At 39.4% G+C, this 20,943-nt stretch overlaps 1 protein-coding gene and 1 long non-coding RNA gene across 17 annotated transcripts in view; both read right to left on the bottom strand.

Annotated features, from left to right (window-relative positions):
* LOC138159945 (uncharacterized) overlaps window positions 1-13,338 on the bottom strand; it is a 40,906-nt gene extending 27,568 nt beyond the window's left edge. The window contains exon 1 of the long non-coding RNA XR_011168021.1: window positions 1,559-13,338. This is a non-coding gene — a long non-coding RNA (uncharacterized lncRNA). The remainder of the gene's footprint in view (window positions 1-1,558) is intronic.
* Window positions 1-20,943, bottom strand: part of KIAA1217 (KIAA1217 ortholog) — a 586,069-nt gene that overhangs the window by 319,978 nt on the left and 245,148 nt on the right. The window lies entirely within an intron of this gene.

Genomic DNA, 20,943 nt, shown 5'->3' with positions numbered 1-20,943 from the left:
GGACTCAACAGCCGTATATTACTTGAGGAGTAGAATCACAGGATTTAGAACTGAAAGGGCCTGCAGAAAGCATCTGGTCCAAATTCCGCATCATTTAGATGAGAAAATGGAGGCACAGATACAGTTAAGTGACTTTCCCAAAGTCTTACAGGATGCAGTAGTAGAACCAGAATGGACCTCCCTAGCCCCAAAACTTTTTAATTTCAGGGAATTAAATCTCTAAACCATCAAAGAACAAGACCAATGGAAACCTGGAACATTTAAATCTCAAAGACCAACAGCCAACAAATAATGAGTCTTTGCTATGCATCAAACACTATGCTGGACACCAAGGAAAGTACAAAGATGTGTAAGCCAAAAATAAAAGGAACCGATCAAAGGACATACAGTCCCTGTCATCATGGAGTTCATAATTTAGTAGGAGAAAGACATACAAGGTAATGTGTGCTAAGTATATGAAGACTGGTACCAGCATTAGAACAGTTCAAAGAAGGGATTACAATTTTTGGCAGGGATTGGAAATTGGGAAAAGTTTCATGGAAGAGGTGGCAATTTTGAGTTGGGGTTGCTAGAATTTCTCAAAAAAGGACCTAATGGGTGACAGCCTTCTTGATGTAAGCACTGTTGTGAACTATGGACAAGGGTTTTTCTGTTTGTTTTCCCCCAGGGAATGGGAAGAAGTGCAGTTCAGTTAGAGTACAGAACACTGGAAAGTAAAGCTAATTTAGATTGGAGCTAGATGTGCAATTAAAACCAATAAGGATTTTTCTCATTTTCCTCCAATCCCTGAATATAAGGGGAATTTGCCTAGCAGGGGATAGAGGGCTCTGAGGGCCTGAGAAATCTAAACACCTGGGCAAGGTCATTGGTAAATACCAACAGAGGCATACTTGGTAGCTTTATGCATATGTGAGTAAGAGTATTATGTATAGAAAGTACACTGGTCTACAAGTAAGGGAATCTACCTAAATTACAAAAACATAGATTTAGAGCCCAAAAGGGCACTGGGAACATTTATTTCAACTCCTTAATAAGGTCAGAGTCCGATACTAACTCCCACATACTTTCTACCAAGCTGCCTCCCATATCTGTTTCAGGTCTGCCATTAACTAGGTGCACTCGGGCTGGTCCCTTTCCTTGCCTCAGTTTCCTCATCTGTAAAGTGAAGGTGTTGGCCTCACCAATCTCAACAATTCCCACCAGGCTTATAAATTCTGTGTCTATGGTATTTTTGTTGCTAACTAGGAGGTGAGCTCACACTAATTAAGAAACTATTCCAAATGACAACAGATGAAATCATCACAGTGACTATACATCCAAAGTAATGCTGGAAAGGATCACTTTCCAGAAAACTCAGAACCGATGTCAATCCTCTCCTATGCTGAAGTGATTGGATGGGAACTTCATGAAGACTGAAAGGAAGATTGGGGGTCATGCCATTTCCTCACAATGAAAAAGCTATTTTTTTTTAAAGAAAGAGCAATCCTCTGGCATTACAGCTTAATCGTGGAAGGCAGGGTGACTTTCGTCATGCTAAAGACTCGCTTGAAAGGCTCACCTCATGATCTTGAGCAATCCTGCCCCCTCTGCGACCAAAGCTGCTCATCTTCCCATTAATTCCAGACCATGTTTCATTTTGCAATTTTCACACAGTTGTCCAAAGGGATTGAATTACATCTCCTTAAGCTGTCTCAACTGTGACAGCTTCCTCAAGCTGCAGCTAATATACACAGTGCCGGTCACATGAACAGAGTCACAAACTTATAGGGCTGCCTTCGAGAAGCATCAAACAGACAGCCCAGCTAGGAGCCTGAAAGTATTGTTTTATGTTCAGAAAAAAAGAGAAAATGTTTCCAAAACAGAGGAGGACTAAGTATCTGGGCCACTGTCCTTTAATATTTATTTGGGACAGCTATGAAGGATGGGAATGGGGTGGGGGGGGAACGGTGAAGAACGGCAGGGAGATGAGGATGTAGCTGCTGGGCTGACTGTCCATTCATTGGCCACCTGGGACTGCCTCTTCCTGATCCCACCTACTACCCCCAACCCGCTTCAGGTGAGCAAGGCTGACAGGTCTACCCCTATATGGAGTATTTTCTCTACAACCAAAAAAAAAAAAATCTTGATCTACTTTCTGGGCCCATTAGAAGGCAGCTGAGAAATATCAGTAAACTAGGAGGAACAGGTCTGGTTTGGATTGAGATTTGGTTTAGATACCTATAAGAGTAAGGATGTATTATTCCCAGATGATAAGACTTTCACTACGGTTTGTTTTGCTTTTATTTATTATTTTATTAAATTTATTTATACTATTTTATATTATTTTATTTATTTTTCATTATTTTTCATTTATTTATTATTTATTAAAGCAGTTAAGTGGTACAGTGGATAAACGGGGCACAGAGAGTGGGACACTCAAGTAAGAAAGACCTGGTTCAAATTCTGCTTCAGAAACTTACTAGATATGTGAACCTACACATGTTGCTTGACTTCTGTCAGCCTCAGTTTCCTCATCTGTAAAATAAGGATGAGGGTAATAATAACAGCACTTACCTCAAAGGGGCAAATGAGATAACATATTATGGCACTTGGCAAACCTTTAAGCACTCTGTAAATGCTTATTGTTATTATTTTACTCTGATTCACATTAATAAGCAGCATGGTAGAGTAGAATAAATACTCATTGACTATGAAATCAGAGTTTGTGGGTTCAAGTCTCATCTCTACTGCTTACCAGTCGTGAAATCTTGGAAACCAGAGGACCTAAATATTAATCCCAACTATGCCATTTCTGTATTATGTGTAACCTTATCCAAATCATGTAAGCTAAGCCCCCGTTTCTTCATCTCTAAAATGAGAGAGCTACATTTAATGACCACTAAGTTCCCATCCAGTCCAAATCTACAGTCTAACAGGCTGTCTTGGTTTTAGTCTCCACATCTGTACAATGAGAGGGGGATGGACTTGATCTCCAAGACCTTTTCCAGGTCTAAGCCCTCCAATATATGTTTGGAAGATCCTTGTTACAAATGACCTCAAGTGAGAAATCAATCAGATGCTCATATTCTGAAAAAACAAAACAAAAAACCAAGAGGGAGCTCTGTACAATGACAGCTAAGGGCTATCAACTTTTGTTTGACTTGACAGATAAGCAAACAACGCCATTTCCAAACATCAAGTTCCTTTTGTGCTATTATTAGACAGAATAATTATATGCAGTCAGTATGATCATGGATGAGAGAGAACTAATTTCATTGACCTTGTAGCCAAATGTACTAACTGTATCTCAGGAAATGATACAGAATCAACAATACCTAAGATGCTAATTTTATGTTGAGAGGAACTTTGTTTATTCTCTTTACTAATCTAAGATCTAGCTAATGTCATTGATGTTCTCACCACTTTCCCAAGAGGACTGGAGTGAAGTGGAAGAGAGAGAGGAAAGGATGAAGCTGGGCTGGTTAGCAGCAGTATAGTACTGAGAACACCTAATAACATTTGTAACATTTGTATTTCTCCAGTCACCATGCAAGACTGGTGATGAGAGCAAGTATGAAAGAGAACAGATAAAGATCCAGATTACTGGTGGCTAGGACCCTAATGCCAGAATGACCACATTCTAGGAAACTGACTTTCTAGATCTTTGTTACAAAACAGAGATTGTTTTCCTACCCTGAGTTAGTATCTTACATAAGTGCTATTACTCTTATTCCCAGCTTTACAGTTGAGGAAACTGAGGCAGGGATTAAATCACTTGTCCAGGGTCACACAGCTAGTAAATATCTGGGGCGGGATTTGAACTCAGGTCTTCCTGACTCAAAGTCCAGCATCCATCTACTGTTTATTCTATAGTCATATGATAAAAGCAAAGTTTACATACTCTACAACCACTCTGAATAATTTGAAACATCTTGGAGCATAAGAAAATTTGTTTTTGTTTTTTTTTACTTTTGGAGGGCAATTGGGGTTAAGTAACTTGCCCAAGGTTACACAGCTAGTCTTTTTGTGTGGGGGTTAAGTGTCTGAGGCCAGAACCGAACTCAGGTCCTCCTGACTTTGGGGCCGGGGCTGGCACTTTACTCACTGCACCACCTAGCCGCCCCCCCCCCATAGGAAAGTTTATCTATTTCTTCAGAGGACAAACCTGATCTTCATCTAAGACAAAATGAGATAGAAAAGCTACTTAACAGTCTCTAGGGCAGGAGGATTAGGAAGCAAACAATGTCCTAGGAAAGCTTTTCAAAAAAATTTTAAATTGAATTAATTTAAATTAAACTTTAAATTAATTAAATTTAAAATTAATTTTAAATAGAAAGCTAATTAAAATAAATTAAACTAAATAGAAAGCTAACTTTGCTAACTTTCTACTATTACCTTGCTATAAACAGATGAACATAAGCTCATAAAGTAAACTCTGTAATCTTTACCTCTTATAGTACAATTCATTAATTCTCTTGGATTTGACCTGTTTTGAGCTGGGGGTGGGGTGGGGGTGGGCATGTGAATGTACTATTTAATTACATCAGTCTTAAAAGTATAAAAGAGTTAGCCACAGTTAAAAATAAGCCTTAGTTCTTCTTTCTTACAATAACACCTTGGGAAGTATTTTCTCCCAATAATCATCTTCATGGTGCAATGCAAAATGTTTCAAAAGTGCTGTGCCAACTCTAAAATATGCATCACCTCAGCACTTCTCCCTTTAAATTTAACATGTATTATCATAATACCACAAATGGCGGGCAGAATGTGCTGCTAAGTAGGAATTCTCCTGATGTGTGTGGAGTGTGAAATCATTAGCTTTACAAAAACGCTGGGGTTTTGGGTGGTTGTTTGGTTGAAGGTAATGTCTTTCAAATTCAGCACTGTGTTACATTGGGAAATTCAGTGTGCAGAATGTATCAGCTTTGGTTGGCTTCCAAGTCCCCGATTTAGAGCTCTGGTGGGAGTGGAGAACTGGAGGTCAACAGTATGCTCAGAGTGCAAGTGATGGAATGCACTGAACTTTCTTCTACTGCTCCCTGGTCCTCTAATTAATGATGTGCTTTGGCGAGGCACCAAAGAGAGAGAGAAGAGTGAAGGATACCACAGGGGATCTTGGGTGGGTGGGTAGGATCGGGACAGACCAGAGGAGAGAGACAAGACCTTTAGGTCTGAGGACAGCCTGCTGTGCTCAGAAAGGAAGAGATTTTTTTTCCCTTGATAGGACAATGAAGATTTTGCTTAAAGGAAAATTAGGATGTGCTTTCTTCTTGAAAGGTCTAACAAAGGGAGGGAAAGGAGCCAAGGCTATATGATTTGGTGTTTGTTTTTTAACTTCATCTTGGTTTATGCTTTGCAAAATTAACAGATGCCTGTGCCACCCTTGCTTATCCATTAGGAAGACGACTTTTATCAGAATCTTAGCTCTTTTTTGGTCCTGGCCTAGTCCTTATTCTCTGTACATATGCAGATGAAGCAACAAAGTTAAAAAGCTATGAAAGTCTCTTGTTTTAAAAGCTCATTGGGCTTTTCCCTAAATGCCTTCCTTCCATGTTGATATCCATAAGTGTCTTTTCTTACAGACATATGGGAAGAATGAGAGCATTCACATAACCCTTCTTGCTAGGTGCTGTTTTTCTCATTCCTCTCTAGGTATTTCAAGTTCATTCAGAGTCAAGACTAGAGTAAACCATTCTATACAATAAGTTCCTGTTCCTGTGTTTACTCTTTCTGGTAAAGCCTTTTTAAAGGAGATTGCTTTTCTAACATGCACTTAGAGAAAAAAAAAGTAAAGAATCTTCCTTCTAGGCAAATAACTCATATTGGGAGATAACTTTCAATATGATTTATTTCAATGGGATCCCTGAAGAGGGTATGAATAAAGATCTATGCTGAACCTCCAGGCTAGCTGGTTAGATTCATCTGGATGGATTTTTTTTTTGCATCAGGAATTATTTCAAGGATATTTATAAATAAAGTCATAATGGGTAGAATTTCAGAATCCTGAAAAATTATAAAATCTATCCTAAAAAATATAATGAGGGGGCAGCCAGGTAGTACAGCAAGTAAGAGCACCGGCTCCAGTGTCGGGATGACCTGGGGATCAAGTGTGAGCTCAGATACTTAGCACCACACCCAGAAATAACTGGCCTTGTAACCTTGAGCAAGTTCCTTAACCCCGATTGCTTTAAAAAAATAATAATAATGAGTTACCTCTGGAGGTGGTGAATATTTTGTCACCGAAGGGACTTAAGTAGAGGAGGTGAATACAACAGGCAGAGGATTAAACCAGAGACCCCTGGAGACACCCCTAATACTAAACCTCTGGTTTGTTTGGAAACTAGTAAGCATCATCTCTTGCTCCATGACAGGTGAGTTCCTTACTGAAGGGTGGGGTTTCCCTAGAGTGTAGTCAAAAATAATACACTTTCTCAAGTGAATCCTAAATTAAGAATATTTCTGATCAAGACTCAAAGGACCACTAAGAGGCAAACCAATGGGTGAGAAGTATCTGATGTCTACCAGGAAGTGCAATGTAACAAAAAGGGCACTGGACTGGGGTGGTGGTAGTGGTGGTGAGTATCAAATGACCTAGTTTCAACTCCTGGCTTTTCCACTCACCAGCTATGTGGCCATAGGTAAATCACTCATGCTTCCTAAACTCCAATTTCTTTATCAGTAAAATGGAAGCAACACACATCCTACCTAAATCAGAAGGTTAGGGGGAAAATACTTTCTAAACTTTAAAATATGCTTTGAATATGGAGAGAGAGAGAGAGAGAGAGAGTGTGTGTGTGTATGTGCATGTACACAGAGAACTGTTTAATATTGGAATTGAAGAAGCCCCAAATTCATTGAATCTGACCCTTTTGTGGCTCTGATAAAGAAAACAAGACTGAAGAAAGTGGGGATTTACTTAACTGTCCAGCACAGAGTCTAGTGGCTGGACTAGCAGGCACAGATATCTGTTGAACTGTTGCAGGTGACTCAACCAGAAAAGTGGTTGATCTGGGTTTGGAATCCAGATCCCATGGTCCCCAGATCAGTATTCTTTACTATACTGGAACAAAGTGGCCTTAATTAGCAAATTGGCTTCGTGGTAGCTCCCTTGATCTGCTCTTAGGGATAAAACTCTCTTCTTCCTATGGGAAAAGGCTCCTGATTTCCTTTCCCACAGATTCTGACATAATGCAGATGACTGATGTTTCCTTCACTTCCTCCTTTACCCTTGTGCTAATGAGACATGGCAGAAGAGTTCCTTCATGATGTTCTAACACCACTGTCATTTACCTAGCACGTCTTCCTCCCTTCAAAACTAGTCCTCTAGCTACTCAGTTGTGTTGCCTCTTGCAGAGAATTTTTTTTAATTTTATCTTCAAAATAATACCTGAGACATAGCATAAAGGACAAAGCAATCAATTAAGTCATAATTTTACAATTAGAGAGGTTGAGGTCCAAGATGTCCATGGAGTTAGTTGAAATAATCCATGAATGAGGAGGAAGGGCAGTAACAAAAACAAGAAAATGTGTGCATTTAGGTCGCTCATTACTCCCATTTTCAGCCCCTTGATATTTTGGTTATATTATATAGTTAGTAAATGGCTGTTGAATGAATGAAATCCCCTCTGCAAAATGGGGGTGTTGAGGTCTGTAACTAGTGCCTATGGAATTTATAATCCTCACCATCCATCAATCATAAGCCATTTAAGGTCACTTTCATAATTCAGAACCACTGAAAGTCATCCTCAATCAGCTAGCCAACCTGTTGCCAATGAAGTATTAATTATACTGCTTAAAGCTTAGTTAGCTTTTTACAGAATGAAAAGAAAAAGATTGTTTTTCTTTGGAGTGACATTTCCTATCTGGAAAGAAATTAGAATGTTCCTGAAATAACATGACACATGTATTGTTTTTGCAATTTGATGCCAATTTGGGGGGGAAGGAGGCACATATTTGGGAAGGCTTTGCAAGTATAGCCAAAGTTAATTACAGCAAAACTTAAGGGGGAAATTTAAAAAATATTTTGTTCAATTCTTATATAAATTTGGCAGACTCACTCCATTTTCCCAACAGCCCAAATGGAGAATTATAGGTAGGGCTCACATTTCAAATAAAGATGGCTTTTAAAATGTTCTATAATATTTACTTATTTATTAAGTATCATCAGAAGTGGGGCTAAATATAGCAGGGATTCTCTGACAGGAGTGAAGACAGCCCTTCACACACTTGATGAGATGTTTGGGCTACTCGTGGGTACATATATAGTGGATGTCAGAGGAAGAAGGTACAGAAAGCAAAGACCAATGAACAAGAGTATGAAGGATGATGACTGCATGAGAGTGTGGCCAGGCATAGATTGGAGCAGTTTGAGATGCTTTGTGAGAGATGGGGTGCTCATGTAGCAGATGGGAGATCTATGCTAAGGGAAAATGAAAGCAGTGCTATGCTCTGACTGCAGTGAGGGAAACAAGACTGGTAATGTGATAGACTCACCATGATCTGCTGAAAGGAACTGGAGGTACTGAACCTGTACTTCTAATATGGCCACAAAATTCCCCTCCTCATATGGCAGAGAATTATTGGAGTTCCTGGGGGCTGTGGCCAATACTGGGACTCACCAGAAATTGTTTTGTTAAGGGCACACAGAGGATTTTTGTATTTGCTCCTTACTATTTAATGTTTTGTTAGACTGAGTGCTTGCAGGGGAGCAGAAAGGAAGCAGAGATCCTGATATTCTGTAAGCCCTCAGTAAATGCTTGTTGATTCACTCAGTGAAGGCTTTTGATTGGAAAGCAAGAGAAGCCAAATTCTGATGTTCTTATGGGAATCTCTGGTTTGAGGTAAGAGGCCCCTGAGATTGAGCTTGGTCAGGGTCTCACACACAGGTTAAACTATACATGCCAGTTCACAAGTATAGACAAGCTCACCTTAATTGTCTGTGCTCTTTTCCTTATTTGCTAATTGGCAAAATAAGATGAAATAAAAGATAACCTATAGGACATCTTCCTGTTGTTAGTTCAAATTAGCAATGTTCTACTATAATTGAGTTTCTTTCCTACTAAGGGTTACTTTGTAAAGATTTTATCTCCAACCACTAGTAGCAATTAAGTAGCATCATCTTACTCTTATGAAACTGACATTTCTCTACTCACAAAATTCACCACTGCTAGAAAAACCTCTCCATATAATCTGATCTATGAGAGCTGCCCCAGACTCATCAGCACCATGTAAAATAAGATTTCAGATTACGGTATTACAGTGTGCCAGGCACTGTGCTAAAACTATGTGGATTGGGGCAGGAAGAATACTTCCCAAACTGTACAAACAGAAGGCATCAATATAACTCACTAATCACAAAAGAAAACTAGAAGACTTGAAATATCCCCTTCCAACTCCTTATCTTCGGATAAGATTTCCTAGAAGTTGCCAGGGAGTTCATCTCAGATTCTAATTGGGTTTTCCTTTCTTATTCTAAATCTCATTTTGCTGAATTTCTCAGCAGCTTGGACCAAAAGATAGCATTTTTAAAGCTTGGAGTTGAGACAGCCTGTTCACCTCAATTCTTACCCAAGAAAGTAGCCCAGTAATTGTATAACACTAGTTCTAATATAGACAGCTAGGTGGTGAAATGAATAGAGCATTCACTGGGCCTGGAGTAGGAAGGATCTGAGTTCAAATTCAGCCTCAGACACTTCCTACCTATCTGACCCATGGCAAGTCATTAAATCCTGTTTGCCTCAGTTTCCTCATCTGTAAAGTGAATTGGAGAAGGAAATGGCAAACCGCTCCAGTATCTCTGCTAAGAAGACTCCAAATGGGGTTACAAATAATCAGACACAACTAATTGACAAAATAACAAGAAATCCTACTTACAGGATTATTGGGGAAGGTTAGATTAGCGATCCTCTTGAGGGTCTTTTCAATTAACCAATTCACAGACACTATAATTCCCTTCTATTTTACAAAACAGAACTTTCCAACTTTTTTGAGTTTCTGATACTGATTTCAAGACAGCAAAAAAAAATAAAGAAAAAAGGATGAGGCATTTATTTATTAAGTTAAAGTGAATTCAAATTAGCATAAAAACTTTATAACCAGCTTGATAAATTCAAACATACTATGACATGTTAAAAAAAAAACTAAGGTGGGAAAATCACCATCCTGGAGTAACATTCCTCACTGGACAGCAAATATCTCTGTCAGTTTGACAAGGCCTCAGTAGTTATCCAAATCATACATGATGTCTAAATATTCACTCTCCAATCTCTGTCCAAGTGTAACATGTGTCTTTTAAATAACATGCCAGAAACACATTTGAACATGGAAGCATCTCGGCAACAAGTTCGTAATTTTGCAAATATGCAGAAAAGTCCCAAACATAACCTTATATGTGATTTAAAAAAATAGTTTCAAATATAACAGGTCATTGAAATTATAGTAATGACAACAGTTCAAATTCACATATGGCACTTTGAAATTTGTAAAATAGTTTTTACATACATTATTTCTTTTCATTCTTACCACTCTGCTCTTATCCCTTTTATGGGGATGGGAACTGGACCAGTGATTTCATTGACATGTGGAACTCCCAAGTGAGGAAACTCCCTCCACCAATGCAGGCTAGCAACTTTCCCAACACTTAGAGTCTTACAGATTTGCTCAAAGCACTGAGAGCATAAGCCACCAAGGGGCAAATAGCCAGCATGTGTCAGGGGAGGATTCAAATTCATGCTTTCCTGGTTTCAAGACTAGCTTTCCATCTAATGGGAAGATGGACACACATCCTCTCACTCCTGTTTTATAGATAAGGAGACTGAGGAACAGAGAAGCTAAGTGACTTACCCAGGGTGTGTGAGGCAAAATTCCAATCCTGGTTTACCTGATACCAACTTGAGTTGTACAGTTTGCATAAAATCAAATATAGGAACATCTAAACTTTCTGAACAAATAAATTAGGCAGAGATTATGCAAATTAGAATGTTCTCTTCATAAAGTCTTTGCTGAAGAGTTTCTTTTAATAGAGAGCTCTCCTGGTACATTTAACTGTTCATTTACAGACCATTAGCTATTTGACAGGGAAGCTTCAGGGTAGACAAGCTTAAAGCTGAAGTATTAGGAACTACTACCAATTGAAGATTAATCAGAAACTGACAATACAACCACTCTACTCTTAAATGTAATATAATGGGAGAAATCAGATTTCAAAAAAAAATCAAAATACTTGCAAATTTTCTATAAAACAGATTAGCAATGCTTTGATATCAAGAGAGTTGCTTCTGGCCTATTGGATTCCAAACCTAATGGGGTTTTCTCAAATCTCTGATGGAAGGAAAACTTAGGAGTCAACACTAGCTCTTTTCCACTTTTAAAATTCACCCAGGCTTATAGGAAGCATTACTTACAATAATAATTTACGAATCTTTAAGTTGTGGGTAACTGAAGGTATGCCAATAGAAGACAGAGAAAGTCTGAGTATATGAAAAAGCCAGATCATCAGAAGCCTCCCAGCCTCTTATTGTCTAATCTTTCCCCCAGATGTTACCAATTACCAAAATGACAGCTCTGGCTTTCACCTCTTCTCATTGCCCCTCAGATTGAGCTGCTGCTGAGTAATGAAATGGAGAAAGAAGGCAGGGAGGGAGGAAGGGAGATGAAGGGCAGGGGAAATGAAGACCAAGGGTGATCCCCAAACTGAACATCCAGCCCAATCAATGCTTGTATGGGTATTCAGCATGCTCCACAAACCTGGAAATAACTTGCTTCTTTTCTCCCTTAGGAAGGGTATACGTTTCTATGAAACTTCTTCCTCTCTGAAAAGGAATTACAGATTCTCAACCACAAGGGACTCTGGACCCTCTCTTGCTTTAACCTTCTGACCCCACTATAAGCCCACTGGCCATAATTAAGAGTAGACTCTTGCACCATTACCTAATCAAGGACTGGAATCTTCCCTTTCCCTTGGTCAAAGGTCAGTGAAGTATTGTCTCCTTCTTGGTGTTTAACTGTATTTTCACTCACACTCTTAATCATTGAAGGAACATCTTAAGTTATTTATTTAACTACCAGACTCCTATTATTTCTTGTTCATCCTGGCCAACACACCTATATCGACCCTACCTGTTTAGAGGGGGATCTCCTTCTTTCTAAGCAAAACATTCACTGTTTTTGTGCTTTCAAGATTTCCTGGTTCATGACCACTGCTGTCTAGGGCAGAGTGCTCTGGGTTGGAAGTGGGGATGAGCGCACTATTGACTTAGAGCTCTAATGGATGTCAGAGGTCCTTTAGTCCAGCCCCTCATTTACAGAGGCCCAGAGACGTAAAGCAACTCATTCAAAGTCACACAGCTAGTCAGTATTTACGTAAACCACTTTTTAAAGACCTAACTGCTCATTCCTAGGTCTGAAGCAAAGGAATAAATTTCCCATGGGTGAAATGAGAATCAGGGAACGCTTCTTCTAGGCTTCCAGCTATTATAAGGGGAACTTTCCTCTTTGCCCAGACCTAGAGAGGGAAGTAGAGTTTTATACAGAATCAAGAAGATGTAGCAGAAATAATGGTGGTCAATGGTGGCCATTAGTCCAACCCAAATGATCTCATTTGTTGACCATATATATACTGTGCTAGCTGTTGTAGAGGGACCCATCCTCCAGAATGGGTCTGCCCTCAAGCTTAGCCTTCAGGAAAGAGTACAAGACAGAAACAAATGGAAAGCAAAACAACAGGGCAATGAAATAGGAATACAAGGCAATGGTACAAGATCCCAGTTGACCACCCATGATTAAATGGTATAGATAGTAAGAGTTATAAGAATGCAAAGGGGGTAGGGGGAAAGATTATGGCTTCCACCATTGAGGGAAAGCTCCAGGGAGGAGGTGGGACTTGCATTGGGCCTCAAAAGTTAGTAGGGTTCCAAATAGCAATCAGATGGGGGAATGTGGTGATGATGGCAGAGGAGAGCGCTATGTGCACAGTGTGAGCGAGGGCTCTTGGGGCAGAGGAGCAGGACATCTGGGGACACCAAGAAGAGAAGGAAAGCTTGGAAAGACGAACAGGGACCTAATTAAAGAGAATCTTGAATGTCTGGTAAGGAGTTTCAACTTTTTTTCTGCAGGTAACAAGAGTTGAGTATTTCTCAGTAGGGCAGTGACATGAACAAAGGAGTGTTTTAGGAGCAGTCAGTCAACTGGCTTGAACTGGCAAGCAGAGACCAGAAGGAGGGAAGCTAAATTCAACATGTCCAAAACAGAAATCATTCTCCCCTCTCCCTACAAAACCAACTCTTCCTCCTAACTCCTCTTATTTTTTGATTGTCAGTTCTATTTTGGTTCAGTTATCTTTTGTTGTTTAAGTCATGTCTGACTCTTCCTGACCCCATTTGGGGTTTTCTCCTTTTTTGGGGGGGGGGGGGTGGGGGGGAGGCAATCAGGCTTAAGTGACTTGCCCAGCGTCACACAGCTAGTAAGTGTCCATGGTCAGATTTGAACTCAGGTCCTCTTGACTCCAAAGCAGGTGCTCTGTCCAATTTGCCACCTAGCTGCCCCATTTGGGATTTTCTTGGCAAAGATACTGGAATAGTTTGCCATTTCCTTTTCCAGGTCATTTTAAAGATGAGAGAACTAAGGCAGAGTGAAGTGACTTGACCAGGGTCACACAGCTTAGTAAGTATCTTGAGGTTGAATTTGAACTCAAGTCTTCTTGACTCTAGGCCTGAAACCCTATACTCTGTGCCACCTAGCTGCCCAGATCATCTAGTGTGGAGCTGGGGTAGTAGTCGATTTTTTTTAAAGCAATTGGGGTTAAGTAATTTGCTCAAGTTTACACGGCCAGGTGTTTCTGGGTGGGTGCTAAGTGTCTGAGCCTGGGAATTCGATCTCCAGGTCATCCCAACACTGGAGCCAGTGCTCTTACTTGCTGAGCTGCCTGGACACCCCTGTAGTAGAAGATATTAAAATGATAAGGAAAAGGGGGAGAGAAAACTGAACAGCACCTGGTAAAAATAAAAAAGAAAACACCAAAAGCATAAAAGTTTTAATATTTTTTAGGGGAAAGGGAAGATGGCTATGTGAATAATTTCAAAGCATAAGGTGCCATAATGGTGAGATTGGGAAACACAAGGCATCTATGTCTCTTGTTGGGGGGAAATGGGGTCACAAGGAAAGAGAATGAATAAGGGTAAATGAAAGGAGAATGAGAACAAGGGTTATTTGCTTCACAGTTGTACTTAGGGCCAGTTATGGATGGAGACATGCCTAAAAGAGGCTGCTTCCTTTAGGTTGCACTGGGTGGAATGCAGGATGAGTAGAAGCTAGGCTGGTAAAAGTCTAGTGAGAAGGCAGTGGGGAAAACATAGAGATCTGAGAAAGACAACGACAAACAGGAGGGAAAAATCTGAGCAATAAAGACATCTGAGAGACGGGGGGCAAGGGCAAAAGTGAGTCTGGATGCAATCATCTCTCTACACCCATCCTCCAAACAATGTATCATGTGTTTGTGTAGGGATTCAGGGAACAGTATGGCTTACGTTAGAGAGGAAAGGAAATGTTGGCAGGCCCCAAACTCTTTTCAAGACTGACACAAGTATTCCTGACTCTCAAAAGAAGAAATGAGTGGTATAGTAGAAAAGTCAGCAGATGGAGAATCAAAGGATTTATGTTCAAATCCAGCCTTGGCTATTTTGCAGACTGCAAGGCCCTTCATTTAACTCTCTGGGCCTTAATGTCCTCTTCTTTAAAACCAAAGTGTTTGGGGTGGCTAGGGGGTGCAGTGAGTAAAGTGCTAAGCCCCAGAGTCAGGAGGACCTGAGTTCAGTTCCGGCCTCAGACACTTAATACCCACACAAAAAAACTAGCCGTGTAACCTTGGGCAAGTTACTTAACTCCAATTGCCCTCCAAAAGGCAAAAAAGAAAAAAAAAGATGAACACACTAGATTAAGTAGCAAAATTTTTTTAAATGTGTAACAACATTAGCAAATATGAGGGCTGTTATCAACCTTTCTCTGTTCTTTACATACTATACCTTTTAAAAATATATATTATGAGATACTTCAGTATCTACACTGTGAAAACCCTCTGAAGGAAAAGTAAAAAACCTATTATCAGCTCTGCTACAGTGACTTCCTGGAATGCCTTATAAGGTTGCCTTGTTTTGTGCCCCCTCTCCCTCTTCAAACCTGGTTATACTCATTTGACACATAATAGCAAAGGCTTCAACTTTCATCATCCCTATGCACAGCTCTGTCATTCTGACAAACTTCCTACTTGTCCATTTTCATTTCCAATTCTGCCTCTCCTTCTCCCCCCATGACATTACCATTTTAATATCAGCTCAGTAGCAGACCTTCCTAAAAGCCTCTCTTCTTCTGTCCTTCTGCATGGTTTATTGATATGACAACATGGGCAAAGCAGGGCATCAAGCTCCCCAAATATCATTAGGATAGATATTAAACATTCCAGCCAGCCAGCTCACCAGAGGGGAGCAAAGATAGATGACACCATGGTTGTCATCTGAATTTCTGGTATGTGACGGATAGGGGACATCTTTCACACAAATCTAAAATTACACCAAAGTGTAAACGCTCTCCCCATACACATAAAGTGACTTCTCAACAGCCCCTATGAGACCAAACACTTCTTATTGACATTAAGGTTCTGTCTGGAACAACAAAATCTAGACTCAACCTTACCTTCATTCTGACATGACCAAGAGACGAGAATAAAGCACTGGAGTAAATCAATGTTTTTCACCTGAAAAAAGTTTTACCTTAATTTTTTTTACAATATCCCAATGGGAAAGGAAATAGGTGGTATGGATTTAACCCAGTTATTGATCATTAAAGTCAGAAGAGAACTAAGAAATCATGTAGCCCGATCCTCTCATTTTTCAGATGAAGAAACTGAGGCACCAGGAGGTTATGACTTGCCAATGGTCACCGAGGTGGCTGACTACAAATTCCAGCCCAGCTGCTCTGTCTCCATTCCTGCTACTCTTTTCAGTCTACCATGGTATCTTCTATTACCTGGTGCCTGGTGTCAAAAAGCACCATAGGACTCAGTGTTCTTTACTTCATGCACATGCCACCATATATCCTCTTGTCTAACATTAGTATGTGAAACAAAGCTTTAGCATAAATGTTGAAAGTACTAAAAAAGGCCCAAGAGAATTCAGATCCTTCTCAGGGCGGCCCAACATTCTGGGTATTTTCAGTCCTATAATATAGATACTTTGAGTTCCTTTAGAGCAGGGCCCATTTGTTGCCTTTCTTTGTATTCCACCCATAGGACAGCATGTGATCCCCTAATAGGCACTTTAAAATAGTTATTGACTGAATTGACATGTTTCACAGTAAAAAAAAAATTAAAATAAAAAAAATGGATGCTTATAACAATGCTAACAATTACATGAATAAATCACCAATCAGTTTTTAATATCTACAATAAATGGGATCTTACCTTCTGACAGCAGCCTAAGTTGGTGAAGCCTAATTCAAGTTGTTTGAAATTCACACACACTTATGAAGTTAAAGTGCTGTAAGTATCAACAAGCAGCACCTCTAGTAGTAGAATTCAAAACAACAACAAATTATCCTAATTTTGCTCATTAGAAAAAGGAAATTTTCAAATATTTTTCCTTGATCAGATTTTTTTTGTCCATATTCTATAGCTGATCTTGGACCATTCTACTCATTCACATTTATTAATTATTTATGATATTCAAGGCTTTGGAGAGACAATAATGAAAAAAGGCCTTTGCCTAAAGAAACTTACAATCAATCCAGTATGAAGAAAAGACATAAATGTTTAGTCATGTCTTAATCTTAATGACCCCATTTGGAGTTCTGTTGGCAAAGATAATGAAGTGGTTTGCCATTTCCTTCTCCAGATCATTTTAGAGATGAAGAAATTGAGGCAAACAAGGCTATGTGACATGCCCAGGGTCACATAGCTATTAAGTGTCTCAGGCCAGATTTGAACTCATGACTGTTTTAACAATCCCTAGTGCTATGTAATTCTAATAACCCAAGTTGGCCTAGAAGAAAGGATGAGAAAATATATCTCCTTCCCTTTTTTGCACAGTTGGGATATTGATGCTGAACGTTACATATATCATTAGGCTTCACCGATATGTAAGTTGGTTTTGTGGAACTATATTCCACCCCCTCACGCTCTTTTTTACTCTTTATTTCAAGGGATAGCTCCTTGGATAGAAATGGAAAAGGAGGAATATTGGGAAATGAGGTAATATAAATATAATAGATATTAATACAATTATTTTAAAATAATAAAATAAAAATAGGGATGTGAATAGGGATGTGAATGTCAAGAAATATAAGGAGATTCAGGATGACTTTCTTTTTGTTGCTAAAGAGTTCAAAATTATTGATCAATTGTGAAAACTTCTTGCCAGTTGAAGGGAGGAACATTTTGTTATCTACAGAGATTTGCCCAGGAAGTTTTGGATTTTCTTAGGGAAATGAAGGAGACAGAGAGAGAGAGAGAGAGAGAGAGAGAGAGAGAGAGAGAGAGAGAATGAGTGTGTGTGTGTGAGTGAGAGAGCAAGCAAAAGATTTATTTATTTTTTGTCACCACATGCTCTCTGACTAAACAATTACATTGAAACTGGACCAAATTTTAGATCATCTAATGTGGACCAGAGAACTGGAAGGCCACTGTTTTGCTTCACTTGAGTGCCCACCACCTAGGATAAGTGATTGTTTTATTTCTTTGTGAAGTGGCAGTAATATACACTGGAAAGACTGCTGGATTTGGCATTAGGAATATCTGGGTTCAAGTCATAGTAAAGTAGAAAACACTGTATTTAGATTTAGAAGACCTGGGTTCAAATCCTGAATCTTCTGCTTACTATGTATGTAATCTGAAGCAAGACTTCTCATTTATTCAGGTAACTCATTCAAACTTCTCTAAAGTTACAGACTGATTGCTTCTGCCTTGGGGGGGGGGGGATGGGGGGGGGGAAAGTGCCTAAGACAAAGAGTTCTCCACACTGATAAAATCACAGATCCTTCCCAAATTCAAGTAATTTCTTCTTTAAAAAAAATCTCAATTTCAGAGCACTATTTTTGGTGATAGATTCCAGCATTTTGTCATCCTGGTGGTCAAGCTGTCTATTATTTTGTCCAAATAAATTTCTCCTGCTTTAATTTAAGAGCTTTTCATCACTTTTTGTCCTCTATGGATATGGAAGATAAATGTTTAGCACCTTCTCCATAAGAATTTTTCCTTAGCTTCTAGGTAATAAATATGTTACCCCTTGGCCAGCACTTCAGAAACAACCTCAGTCCTTTAATCTTTACTCAAGCGAATAATTTTTCACCCTTTAAAAAAAATATTTTTGTCTCTTTTTTTCTTGAACTTCCCCCGGTATCTCTTGCCTTCTCTTTACAATGGAGTGACCCAAAATGGCATGGGTCAGTGCTCCATGGGTCCCCAGAAGGATTACTTTTTGGCCCTGCATGTCAAGTTCTTTTTATTACATACCAGGATCATGCCTTTGTTCCCAGGGTCATCACATTGAAGCTAACCACATCTAATTCATATCTGAGCTAACTACCATCTTGAATTTACAATGAGCATATAGTACACATCTCTGTGCTTCAGTCTTAAGTATAGTCTGAACCTCATCTGAAAAATGGGGGAGCTAGACCAGCTGACCTGTAAGGTAATTTCCAATTCTAATTATCTGTCAAGCTATGATGATATCACTTTTCTCATCACAACCTTCTATGCTAAGTGAACATAAAAGATAATAACTTCATTTCAGAAACAGGAAAACTACCATATATACCTAAACTAATTCTGTCAATGGTAAACACTGGTGGGGTCAGGACCAGGGTCAAAATTTGTAATCCAACTCTGTTTCAGGGGATGAATTACTTTATCTGCCAAAATAACTTCTGTCCAAGTTTTATTTTGATGTCTACTCATGTGGAAGTAACCCTGGATTCTCCAAGGCTTGGCCCCAAAAGGCAAAATGCTGGCAGTTTTCTAAATAAGAAAAGCTTTAAGTCCAATATTAAGCAAAAGACCACTTTCTGTCGGAGGACCAACCTAGGAAAGTTTGACCACATGAGGATACCAATGGAACACATGAGTCTGTGTAATACCCATTTCTCTTGCTAGATGACTGGCCCATCTTTTTAAACATACAATGATTTGGTAAAATTTCTTTTATATCACTTTTTTTTAGAGTTATCCAAATATCAAATATCCAAGTATTTGTCATTTTAGAGATATAATTTCTCGGTAAATGAAGCAAGGAATTTTCAGATAATTACAATGATTTTTTTAAGAGTGTATGATTAGTGAAATCTAGACAAATAGTTGTTTTTGTTATTGTCAGTGTATGAAAATGAGATACCTTCTATGGGGGACTTACTTTGGATCCAAAGGACCTGGGTTCAAATCTTATTTCTCATTATTACATGTAGTAACCCTTAGTAAGTCATCTGATTTGCTTGGGCTCCAATTTCCTCATCTGTAAAAAATGGGGTAGATATACTGGAGGGCTTAAAGACCTCTTTGGTCTCTTTCAACTCTAAGTGTATGACCTATTCTCATATCATGTAGCATGGATGACAAGAATCACATCTTTAGAATGCCTTTGGTCAGGCATTGTAAAAATGCTTCAACAAGACCCACTGCCTGGTGCCTAACAAATAATTTTAGTACCCACTTTCCAATCCCTCAAAAACATTTTGATTACCAGCTTCTTTTCAAACTAATCCCTCCATTCATACCCCAACCAAATAGCAAACCAATGCACAATTCTGACTGTACAATGGAAAAAGTTTGGTTTCAAACTCTCACTTCTTTTTTCCTTCTCCTCTATGTCTTTACAACTCAGAAAAAAAAATGGACTGTGTGTTTTCTTTCCCAAATGAGAAAAACAAAGAGAAAGCAAGCACCTCATGGTTTCCTACTGGGGGTAGATGTGCACAGTCAAATCCTCAGCACAGAGAGAATCCAAAATGTTGAACTTTGACCTCTACACAACAGCTGAGCCAAAGCACAATCTGATCTTTCAGAATGCAAGAGGGATTGATTTCCACAGTAGAGAAATAGTCTTCAAATGTTCTCTGGGGTCTTTTCCCCACCTAATAGGTTATATAAATGAGAAAAAAAATAGGACTTAAAAGCCCCTGAACAGATCATATTCTATCAGGCAAGTAATGGACAAACCAAGGCATGTTCACTCTTCTGTCTGTCTGCCGGGGTGGGAAGGGGCACAGGAGAGAGTTTTATGGTGTCATCTTGAGAGTCAATCATCCCCTTGTTGGGTTAGCCTCACAGCCTTTATAGATAGGAAACACATCCCTGGGTTACAGTTTCTATGGCCCACTTCTTGAAGTTAAACATTTTGACAAGGTTCGCATTAGAATGTTATGGGGGGTGATGGTAGGGGGAAATCTCAAATGCATTTGGCATTTACTGAAACAATTGCGAAAGTTTCATTGTCAGAACCTGCCCAATTTCAAGGTGCAGAAATCAACGCCAATCACGAATTCTCACTTTAAGATGTGCACATGCATGCATGCACGTCCACCAGAGGACCCTAATTATATATTTTTAAAAAACCAAAGACAAGAGAACAACCACCCAGAATTCCATGGCCATAGTCATACCTCCAGCTCATTTCTCAATGGCAGAGTGAGAGGCATCAGATGATGTTTCCAACACGTGTTTCTGCTGGGGGGTGGAAGAGAGGAACTACATGGATTAGACAGGGCTTCATCCCTGAGCAGCTGCCCCCTTGAGCCCCGAGCTTTGAGGGAAAAATGACTTCACTGGACAAAGTAATCACCTCTGTGAACACACAGCAATGACAGGTATCTGCTTTCTTTGCCACTTTAAATGTGACTCTTCCCACCTCCCTCTACCCCCAGGGTAGGGATCTTTATTTTTTTTATGAGTGGAAATCTGAAAATATTGATTTAAGACTTAGCATA

The sequence above is a fragment of the Petaurus breviceps genome, unplaced genomic scaffold (genome assembly GCF_028583685.1).
Source record: "Petaurus breviceps papuanus isolate PSGF00001 unplaced genomic scaffold, PetGlider_PUasm1.0 178, whole genome shotgun sequence".
In the NCBI taxonomy this organism is placed as follows: domain Eukaryota; kingdom Metazoa; phylum Chordata; class Mammalia; order Diprotodontia; family Petauridae; genus Petaurus; species Petaurus breviceps.
This window is presented reverse-complemented; position numbering and strand designations above follow the sequence as displayed.